The sequence below is a fragment of the Pan paniscus genome, chromosome 13 (genome assembly GCF_029289425.2).
Source record: "Pan paniscus chromosome 13, NHGRI_mPanPan1-v2.0_pri, whole genome shotgun sequence".
Classification (NCBI taxonomy): Eukaryota; Metazoa; Chordata; class Mammalia; order Primates; family Hominidae; genus Pan; species Pan paniscus.
This window is the reverse complement of record NC_073262.2, coordinates 57,378,880-57,391,241: the sequence shown is the minus strand read 5'-3', so window position 1 is coordinate 57,391,241 and position 12,362 is coordinate 57,378,880. Positions and strand designations below refer to the sequence as shown.

At 36.0% G+C, this 12,362-nt stretch overlaps 1 protein-coding gene across 2 annotated transcripts in view; it reads right to left on the bottom strand.

The window, feature by feature from the left end:
* The window catches only part of KCNJ3 (potassium inwardly rectifying channel subfamily J member 3), a 158,966-nt gene that overhangs the window by 134,405 nt on the left and 12,199 nt on the right, over positions 1-12,362 (bottom strand). The gene's annotated exons all lie outside the window — the stretch shown is intronic.

Genomic DNA, 12,362 nt, shown 5'->3' with positions numbered 1-12,362 from the left:
TCTCACTCTGTTGCCCAGGCTGGAGTGCAGTGGCGCCATCACAGCTCACTGCAGCCTTGACTTCCCAGACTCAGGCAATGCTCTCATCTCAGCCACCCCTGTAGCTGGGATCACAGGCACGTGCCACCACACCCCACTATTATTTTTGTAATTTTTGCAGATAGAGGGTCTTCTTATATTGCCTAGGTTGGTCTTGAATTCCTGGGGGCTCAAGTAATCCAACTGCCTCAGCCTCCCAAAGTGCTGGGATGACAGGCATGAGCCACCATGCTCGGCCTATTTTCTGCATTTTCATACCCTCTAACCTGTACTGTTTTACCATCTTAAATATCTTCCCCTCCATCTTCAAGCATGAAACTTTATCAAGGGAAAAATTAAATGTTACATACTTTGAGTTTTCAAGTCTTCCCCTATACCCCAGCCAAAAGTGGATACTTGTTCAAACTTCCTCTAGCAATAAATGAATAAATGATCATCTCTCAACTCAATTACTGCCATAATACCCTAATTGTTCTACCCATCTCCAGTTTTGCCCTATTTTACACTGTCTCCAAGGTCAGTCAGTGTGGTTTTTTTCTAAAGTGCAATTGTGATTATGTCATTTTCCTGCTTAAAAACCATCTATGGCTCCCCCATTGCCGTTTACAGTTAAGTGCACATACGTTACTTAAAAGTGCTATGTTTTCCAGCCTTTACTCTTCCACTAACATCTCCTGAAATACACTTAGCTCACACACACTCTACCTCTAACCATATGAATGTCATTCAGTTATTTAAACAGCAAGTTCTTCTCTTCTCTTACACTTGAGGTCCCCCAACTTTCTTCACTCTTTTGATAATATTCTTTTCCCCCTTCTTTGCCAAGTCTCACTCATTCTTCCCAAGCCTAAACTGTGATCTCATCCATCCCCTAGTAGCATGGCACATTTCCCAATTTACTCTACTCATCACTGCCTGTGTACATGTTTTTGTCTCTCACCGGATTATGAATTATACTGGCTGAGACCCCTAGACTTTCTTATTCACCATTGTGTACTCAGTGTCTGGCACAGTGCTTGATACGTAGTTTGTTTATGCACAGTTACTGACAATATGGCTGTCTTAATAGCTACAACTTTTAGTGCATTTGCCGCAAAAAAAAAAAAAAAAAAAAATCTTTGTAATTTTGTTCAAGAGAAGGCCTACCTATGAGACAAAAATGTATTGACTTGCCTTCCTCTCTAGTTAGCTAGGTAACTATCTATCTGATCTGAAACTTAGACCCTAGAAATAAAAAAGATTATTGACAAATGTTAACAAAATGTAGTCTTTATGTCATTATAAATTATTTTAAAGTGGGCAAGCAAGACATGCATTTAAATAACTGAAACATTATTGGTAATGAGAAGAACACTGGAATAAGAATCAAAGCACAAAAACATGTTCCAGATCATTCCACCAATGGACTCTGAGAAGACAGACAAGTTGTTTCATCTCAATGAATCACAGTTTCCATTTCTGTAAAATAGAGGGTTTTAACTAGATTATCATTAAGGTGCATTTTATCTTTATAATTTTATCATTCCAATTCTACTATTCAATTTGATGGCAGCTAAGATTTTAAAAATCATAAATGTGCCTTTTTTCCCAACTCTTATCCTTTTCTGGTTCCAATAATATTCTGGCTTCCACTATAAAAAAAAAGTAAGAAATATCCTTCCAAAGCTGAACATGTCGTGTTAGATTTTACCAAGCTTATCCAAGCCAGAGAAGACATATCAAGCAAATATGATTAAGTGATCAGTTCAAATAAGAAACAATATTTTAATTGGCATTTGTACTACTGGTCTAGTAGAACCTGGAACCCAGGAGAGCTCTCTGTTACATCTCTTCATTTAGTAATATTTTAGATATATTTAGCAGACAAGACAAATTCAGCTTGTTAGACTGAATTCCAACAATATGCAATAACTCAATTAAAACCAATAGATCAGTGTGCTACACAGCATGGGACATAGAAAGTTCAAGACCAAAGCCTACCCTCAATTTTAGAAAACTGGCTTTAAACACTTAAAAGACCTGACCTTTTGCATAAAAGATTATTGTAAAGCACTACTGTTATACAATCTACAGGCTATAAAACATTAAAAATCTTAACTGAATGAATAGAATAAATCATATGAGTTTAACAAAGGTTTGCACAGAACGTAGAAAAATTAAAATGGAGGGTAATGAAGGATATTTTTTAAAAGGCCACTGGGAAAAATGTATAGCAAAGCAAAAATAGAAAAAAAACTAGATAACACATGCTGAAACATTTTTGGAGCCGATAATGCTAATCTGAATAAATACACACACACACAAAGAGGCTACATCATTTTCCTTCTACATTCTCTAAGTAGTGCTGCCAAATACAGAAGGACTGAAGCCATTTCTGGGGAACTGCTGAATCAGGAGCATGAGTCAGAAAGTAAACCCTTAGTGAAGAAAAAGTACTAAAATAGTGCTGAAAGCTCATACACATACACATACGTTCAGTTCATAAGGTCCAAACCTTCTCTAGTCATCAAAGCACTATGCATTCATCCCTTCCCACACTTATCCTCTCATATTCATGTGTGTTTGGGAGAAAATTTTGTTTCCAAGGAACCAGATTTTACCTGTATCTAAATGGTAAGGTATAGCACAGAGTCGGTACTACATGTGAATACGAGGGCTCTGAAATATGAACAGGACATTTTCCAACTTAAATGACAAGGAATCTGAAATGAAAATAAAGTAAAATAAAATTAAGGGCTTAAATTATATTAAAAATTAATTTAGAGTCATATGGAAAAATCGCTTGACAGTAATTTAAGGGAGACTAAGATGTTCTTTCTTCAAAAGGCTTTAAGATCTAATCATCCCTCTAAAATGGTCTAGACATAGCTCTTCTCTGAGGTGGGCAGCAGAAATGGATCAGAAGTAGAGCTACTCTTAGGCTTATGAGTATATTTTTGACATAAAAGGCTAAACAAATACACCCCATATGTAATCACCACAGTTAATAATATGCTCCAAGGGTAAGTCACCCCTGGACAACAAAGAATTGATGGTCTTCCTTCCTTCCCTCCCTACCCTGTCCCAAGAGGATATTTTCTCAATATTCTGATGGCACTCTGCTTCCACCATTAATAAATATTAAGATGTTCCAGTTCATAAAATAACTTCATATTATTTTATCTCATTGAACATGTATTTTCAACAGCAATAATAAGTGCAGTTATGATTTTCTACTGGAATTTGAGTGCTAAGGTCACTGCTATGAATCCAGCAGGTCAAATAATCTTAGTTCTTTTTCAGACAGAGCCTGGGGCATAGAAATAACAAAGTTAAAACTAATCAAATTGAGGCAATGTCAAACTAGGCCTAAAATGTTTATTTGTCAAGAGAGACTCACTCTATCTGGACCTCAGCCCTTATCCACTCATTATCATTACCTCTTAAAAGCATATTTCTATTTAATCTCTGTTAACTTTGGAAAATTTTCCCCAGAAAAGGAAGCCCTCAAATAGTTTAGTTTTAATGACTAACAGCCAGTGTTAGTTTCTGTGTAAAATTATGAAAATTGTCATTTTGAATTTTGCTGTAAGCATAATGATATTCTCTACCATGAAACAGTAAATAATAGCACATGGTGTTCTGGTTTCATGAGTGTGTAGCAGTTTCAAGGATCAGAATTCTCTCCATCAGTGAGTGGCACTAACATCCTTGCATGGCATTTATATTACATCTTCACACAATGTTCCACAATATATATCACATCTTGTTCTTGGTTATGGTAATGAATAGTCATGCATTTTAATTCATACTCTTGATTTTCACTGTTTTCTACCCACATTAATTTTCATTTGGCTACATTGATCGGCACAGTCTGAATTAACAAAGATTCACCTCCGAAGACTTCAGAAATTTAAAGGGCTATGTTCTCTTCCAGTTTTACCACATGCCAATGGCTTAGGTTAAGTCAAGCTATTGCAGTTGAGTAGTTAATTCAATAAACACTAGTGGCTTTCCTAGTTGCTAGATGGAGGAGTCCTATACTTTAGTGCTTTTACTAAGAATTAGTTGTGTGTTTTTTAAAAATGCACATTTCCTGGACCACAAACGCCAGACATTTTAACATTGTAAATCTAGGTGAGGGCCCACAAGTCAGCATTTTAATAAGAATCCCATGAGATTATGATACAGGTAGTCCCAAGACCTCATCTTGAAAAACTCTGGAAATGAATTAGTGTAAATTGTGCAGTTCCTTGTAACTGCACTATGACGCATCTTAACCAAATCTGCTTGTCCCCCAATTACAATTTTCCTGTGCTTACATTTAAAAATTAACTAGATTATCCATAAGGCTTGCTGATTTCCTTTATCCATATAAGTCTAGATTATGACAAAGGTAGTGTCAACCATATTTCAACCCACTTCACATTAGTATGGTAATTCACCCATACCAGCCTCCCACACAATTAATGAAAAATGTCGACTCTAAGATGTTAAGGGCTGTATTAATTAAATTTTCTATAAAACACTGCAATGAAAACCATACAGAAAAATAACGTATGTGCAAATATCCTTTTTATGTATTTTTGTGATTTCAGTCTTGACAAAAGTAAAGTAAGGAAATGGTGGAATACACCAATCCTAAGTGCAAAAAGACATTTCACTATCGATAGAGTAAACTTCTCAATTAAATTGAGGCAGGCAGTTAGGAAGGCTGATTTAACATTCTCAGACTGCTGAGTAAGGGGACCATCCCAGTTTGCACAGGACTTTCTTGGTTTTAGCACTGAATTTCACATGTTCTGGAAAACCTTTCAGCCTCAGGCAAACTAAGACAGTTGTCACCCTATTTCATGCTTCAATATTTAAGTATTATTTTCATAAGTCTGCAGAAAATTTCTACAATTACCTATCAAAAGAAAATAGTAAGGTAGGATTTTATTTAGGAACTCCTCATAAAAAGTTGCTTTAGATTAAAAAGGAATCTGTGGCCTCAAAAAGTTTGAGTTTTGACGTATGAATTACTGATAAGATATATCTTAAAGAGAAATAAATTCACAATTAAGCAATAGATAACAAATATATAACAATAGAAATTTCCAGGAAGAACCTACTTTGAGATGTCCAATCTATACAAATCCATGTGTCATTAGTTTTTCCTGATAAGGTAGTAAGTCTTCTAAAACACCAACAATTAATTTAAAAGGAATCAGCAATCTGGGCGGAAACAAGGAAACTAGAGAGGTAAACATGATACCCCTGACTTAGATATGGCTATAACAAGAGTGAGGAGCTCACAGGCTAATGACCCAGAAACTGCAATTACGAAGGATAAATAACATTTCCAATGGTCAGTAGAGTACTACCTCACTTACCATAACACTACGTAGTTTGCTGATCCTGTCTTTTGACAGATCACTAAAAAGTTATGATTAATTACAATTAATAAAGCTGAACATTGTCAAATCATTAAGAGAGGAAAATTACAGGTACACCTCAATTTTTCACAAGTGGAGCTTCTACTTTATGATATATTCATTAGAAAATTCCTAGCTGTTTTTCACTAATAAGGAAAAGAGTCAAGGGCTTGATAGTGCTGTTTAATTTATCATTCTTAATTTATCATTTTTATTTATCTGGGTGTCTTGGATTTTTAAGTAGCCTACAGAACTTCGGGAGGAAGAATCCTGGGGCCATTTTTCCCTAATCACAAGTAACATCTTGGAAACCAAGGGCTTTTTAAATTATTTTAAACAGTCACAGGTTGCTGAGCCAGACAACTTCATGAAGGACCCAATTACCTCTGGTCAAGTCTATTGTAACAGCTTAATAACTGGGCTGTCTCCAGTCTCAGCCACACATCCTCCACCTGGAGCCAGAGGCATCTTTCTAGCACACCAATATGATCATGGTGTTCTCTTACTTAAAATCCTTCAAGAGCTTTATGGCCTGCAGAATTAGGTCCAAACTGTTATCCAGGGCTAATTCTAGGCTCATCTCCAGTCAGTTCCCCTAGACTTGTTCTACACTCTCATCATACCAAATTATTTATGACACCCCTAATAAAATGAATCCTAAGCGCCTGCACTTGTCTCTGGCCAGAAGGCTTAGCTCCCTCTACTCTCCTGCTGAGCTTCTGCTTCACTTTCAAGTTTCAGTTCACACCATGTTCTCAGGAGAGACTTCTCGGACCTCCTTTGGAAGAAATCCATTAGGGACCACTCCTCTAGGTCCCTGCTGTAGCCTAACTTAACATTCATTTGAGTACACAGTGCTAATACTTGATTTAGTTCAGTTCGTTTTTCCCTCTGGACTACGGACTTTCTCCTTAATCAATCTTATACTATCCTGAACCTAAAATAACATGGGTAATCAACAAACACTTACTGATTAATTTCCTGTAAGAAAAAATTCACAAGAGTAAGCTTATAAGACGAAGGCAACTCTATTAAAATCAGTTACAAATAAAAACAAACAGATCAAATGTTTTTACTAGGTTCTACCACTTTCCAGGATCTATGGCATATAAAATAAGTAGCCATAAACAAAGTCCATAACCAATATCGGAAGTTTATAGTTTATTCAGAGATGTAGTAAAACACTTGAGTTAAATATAATACAATTATACACATACACATTAAGAAAACATTTTCATAAAAGTATTCAGACTGCTAGAAACATTTTTTAATGTGTTATTTATAAGAGCAATGTATGCATAAAAAGAGTTGCAAGCAAATGACCGATATTAACTGACAATTTGCAAAATAAAATTCGTAGCCAATAGAGAGATACAATAATTTCAATCTCACTACTATTAATAATCAAAGAAAAAAAATAATGGGCTAGGCGTGGTGGCTCATGCCTGCAATCCCAGCACTTTGGGAGGCCGAGGCGGGCGGATCATGAGGTCAGGAGATCAAGACCATCCTGGCGAACACGGTGAAACCCCATCTCTACTAAAAATACAAAAAAAAAAAAAGAAATTAGCCGGCCGTGGTGGCAGGCACCTGTAGTCCCAGCTGCTCGGCAGGCTGAGGCAGGAGAACGGCATGAACCCAGGAGGCGGAGCTTGCAGTGAGCCGAGATCGCACCACTGCACTCCAGCCTGGGCAACAGAGTGAGACTCCATCTCAAAAAATAATAATAATAAATAATGAAAAAAATAAAATAATTATGTCCATTATTAGCAAGGGTATGAGGAAACAGGCACTTGGTAGCAACCCTGCAATATGTATTACAAACCAGCAGATATATATGTGCTTTTACCCAGAAATTCTATCTGCAGAGAATTTATCTAAAATGGTAAAGTTGGTGATAAGTAAATTGAAACTGGGCCTATAATAGTATTTAACCTTATTAAAAAGTAAATGTCTCAAGATCCAAAACTAGGAGATAAGCAATAAAAAATTGAGATAGATATATAAACTAGCATATAGTAAAGTCATTAAAACTAATGGTGTAGATCAGTAACTTGACACGAAAGGGATTAACAATAGATTATACAATAAAGCCAGTTATAACATGGCACATGTAGCATAAGAATAATATATCTGAATATAAGCACCTTACTCACAAATGTGTTAACAGTGCGATAGATAAAATTAAGAGTAAAGTTTTATATTTTGCATATTTGTACTTTTTTCTACAATAAGCATGCATTTAATAGCACTTGCATAGTAAAAGTTTTGTTTTAATGAGGTATTGAAGAAAAACTATGGATTAAAGTGCCCAGGGAAGATTCAACAAATATGCCACTCTTGTGCTATATGAGAAAAGGCAGAAATCCTATCCTAGGCAGTGAAAAATGACATGATCACAAATATGGGAGGCAAGAGTGAGCATGAGTGTATGAGCAGTACCATAAGAAGGGCAGCCTAATTTTCTCAATAAGAAATGTGTGTATTTTGATGGAGCAGTCATTAGGGGCTTTGAGCACGAGTATTTCATGAAAGTAGTGTTGTACACAAATTTACCAGGCAGTAGTTTGCTATCTGTATGCAAACAGAGATCCTCCAGGTACTAAATCCATTTCTGAAACAACTACTGTGATTTAGAAGTACCGTGATGTGGGCTTAAAAAGGAATAGTTGAATTGAGAGTTATTACTAACAGGGAGTAGCAGCCAGGTACCCTGCCCCCTTGGAGCATTTGTAATTGCTAATATTTCTACCTGGAAAGTTCTACTCTGAGTCATTAATATTTGCTTTGCTCAAAATACTGAGTTTCAGCTCAACTATCACCTGTTTACTCAGCCTTCCCTGACCTCCCTACACTCCCAATCCCTCTTGCCTGGCTGCATTTTTTTCCCAAAGCACTTATCATTTTCTAACATTATATATGATGCACTTCATTATGTTTATTGTCTGTATCTCACATTACATAAGTATCCATACAAGGCAGGGATTTTGTTTTGCAAACTGTGTCCCTTAAAGTCTAGAATTGTTTAGCCTACAATACCTGCTCAATAAGCATTTGCTGGATGAACAAATTAATTAAATATAAAAAGAAAAAACAGGGGGCAGGGATAAAATAGCTACCATTAATAGATGTAGATTTTCTGAATGAGGATATAATTTGAGGGTAAGTTGATGACTTGGTATTTGGACAAGATGACTTTGAATTAAAATACTGACATTCAAGTGGAAAAAATTGGCCTAGAAATTATATAACAAATAGAAGACCATAGCTGGGGGTAAGTTTCATATCTGGAGATAAAATAAATGGTGGACTTGTGAGCACTTTGTGAATTCACTAAAAGAAAGGAAATATCTAGACTAGAAAGGAAAAACTAAAAAATATTTACAGGAGCGAGGAGGAGTAGGAAGAGGCAGGGATGTAGGATATATGGAACAATTGAAAAATATAAAGAGAAAAAAAAGAGAGAGAGAAAGCAGGGAAAATGTAGTGTGTCTGAATTTCAGAAATAACCTTAAATGTATAAAGGGACAAATAAATAATAGGGTTTTATTTTTTTCCAGTAGGAAAGAACTGAAAATATTTCAGAGCAAATAGAAAGGAGTCAATGGGAATTTAGGTGTCAGGGATGCTAAGAATTGGAGCTTGAGTCATAGGTGGTGGAAAGCAATGCATAAGAAACATTTGTAGCTATAAAAGACATAGTTTCGGAAAAGAATAGATACTTTTCTCCACAGACACCAGGAAAGAGAAAGAGAAGCTAACTATGAGAAAAGAATAGAGATAAAGAAATGTATAAAAATTGAAGTGTCTCATTCTTTTTAATAGACTAGGTGGAGAGATGACATGCCAAGGCAGGGATGGGACAGCTGGGACTGGGAGTGTAGAAAGAGAGAAAAGGTCTAAAATAGATCCCATGGGGAGCAGGCCTGAGAGTACAGAAAAGACAATTAAAAAGACTGCCAAATAGCAGCAGAAACCAGATTGAAGTTTGAAAGCATGGAGTTCTAATGAGCCAAATCTGCAATGCTTTGTTTGCCTCTAGCAGTGCTCTCTCTCCTGGGAGAAGTTGCAAAGAGAGCAAGAGTGAGAGGTAACCTCTGTTTTGAAATTTGCTAGATGAGGAAAGATGTAAAGCTTATTAATGAAGAGGCAAAGCTTGAGAGTGAAAATCCAACTCATTTGAAGCAAGGAGGGCAACAAACCTGTGTCTGATCAATGAGGAGTACTTCCAAAAAAGTGGGGAAAGTAACATTTGAGTCCTGGGCTGAAAGCTGAAACTCTCAAGAAAATTAGAAAGCTAATTTCTCACTTCCCTCCCCCCACCACTCCTGCTGAGACCACAACAATAGGAATGAGCAAAAACTAAATGAAATGAGAAGATTCTTACCACCGGCACACTGCTGTGAATGGAGAAATTGGGTAGGGGTGCTAGGGTAGGAGGGTAAAAGAGGGAAGATAATTGATAGGTACAAAAGTGGTAGCTGTCTAAAATTTTGTGCATTTTTGAGGCATCAGAGTGTCTCAGAATGCATTTCCAAGACATTCAGAATGACTAATTTTTAAATTAACTACATGCAACCCACCATGGGTAAAAAGTGGATTTTTTGTTGTTATATACATTTTGAGATTACAAAATTATTACTCTTTCGTATAAATACAGGCTCTGCTTTTTAATGAAATCCTAACACTTCCTATTGCTGCAATAAAACCATCTAGAATGCAGATAGGCCCTTCCTCCTCTCTGACTTCTCACCCCACTCTCCACATGGCTCACTCTGCTACAACCACCTCCACCTTTTTTTAGTTCCCAGAATAAATCAAGCTCATTCCCAGCTCAGGGCCCTTGCACCAGCTGTTCCACAGCGTCTGCCACGCTCTTCCCCCAGACTGGCCCAAAAGGGCCTTCTGCATAGTCAGGTCTCAGCTCGAGTGTCCCCTCTTCAGACCTTCCCTATTAGCCTAAAACAGCCTACAGGAACCCTTTATCCCTATCCCGTCACCTTGGTTTTGTTGTTTATTTATTTATTTTTAGACACAGGGTCTCACTGCGTCGCCCAGGCTCAAGCAATCCTTCCACTTCGGCCTCCTGAGTATTGGTTCCGCACGCTCACCCCCCGCAACACAATGTTATCTGATATCTCCCTTATTTATCTGGCTGTTATAGTCTGCCACCTCCTTAGAATATAACCCCCCTAAGGAAAGAAATTCTGTCTGTCCGGGTCACCACTATATCTCTAGCATCTCACATACTTTCAAGCACACAACACACATTCGATACATACTTATCTAATACACGAGTGACTGAATGATGAAAAGCTGTTTTTTAATGTTAAATATGATAGAAAGTTACATCAGCTAACTTTATTCACAAAGTAGTGAAAAGTTTATTCACAAGAGAGTAAGAAGTAAAAACAGTATTCTTGTTCCCTGAAACAATCCCATAAGATCATATTTGTCTTGTTGTAGGCAATACGTATTATGAGAAAGTAAAGTTGATTGTGAATGAAAGGATAAAGGAAGAAACATCCTCAAAGATGAAACTAAATAAATCTCAGCAAAATTTTAAATGATCAAATGGACATAAGAATGTCTTTGTTATTTTTACCAGGCTCAGGGAGGTCTGGAAATATACAGAGATTTTATAGAGTTTGAACAGTGTGGGATTTAATTAGTTAGGGCATACACACAAACAAAATGTCAGATAAATTTTCCACAAAATAAATTCTATAAATTATGAGTAATGTTTTTCTTATTTGTCTTGCTATATTAGATCTAGAAAACAGGCTTAATTAAGAGGTTAAGAGGAAGTGGACTTTAATCTCTTCTCCATAAAAGGCAATCTCTAAATAAGAAATTCAATCTCCAGCCAAGTTTTCACATTTTCTGTGGAAAGTATTGTCTTCCAGCTTATTATTTCTTTTTAGGCGGCGGGGGGGGGGGGGGCGGGGATGGTAAAATAACATCTATAATTCTAATAAACAATTTATGTTATAAAACTCTTTACAATCTCATGTAGGATATTATGTACTAACCATGATCCTCTGAAAAATAGGTAAAATTTACAAACATCCTGCTTCAATATTCCCTTAAGATGCCATGTAGGGGCCAAAAATCAAAATAATGAATAAGGATACTGCAGACATTTCCAAATTGAGAGATATTCTACAAAATACCCGGCCTAATTTTTCAAGTATATTAAGGTTAAGAAACACAAAATAATGTTGAAGAACTATACCATCTTCAGACCGTGATTTTATAGAAAAACGCATTCGCTCCTAACAAATATATTCAGTATTTAGGGAAAAACAGAAATGAATGAACGGGTAGCTAGATAGATAAGTAGATAGATAGATCTAATAAAACATTTTTAAATCTGTCAAGTGAAGCAAAAATGCATTAATGTCAGTGATGAGAATAATAATAAGCAATTGGTAAACTATAAGCAGATGTATGAAAGAAAGAACCATATGCCATAAGAAATAAACCAATAAAAATGGCAACATCTGTTTTTAAGCCCTAATACATTACTACTTTAATAAATGAGATGAGTAAAAATGGAAATGTAAAGATTTCTTGGACTACGAGCCTTTATAAATTGGTTATACTTTTTATCAATATATGGTATTTTTAAAAATATTATGATATTTCAATTATAAGTTGAAAAAATGAATGGGAGCTTTAAATCATAAAATAGTATGCAGAAATACAATTTCATATATAGATTAATACATTAAATCTTTTTTCACTGCTCTTAAAATCGTAATAATAATAGTGCTTCAGTAACTAATAATAGTGCTTCAGTTTAAAATACTACAAGCAGCTTGGAGGTGGTTATTATATCATCCTCACTTTGAAGAGAAGGAAAAGAAGCTTTAAGAGAGTAGATATCTTGCGTAAATTTCAGATAGGTGTTATGTGACAGACATG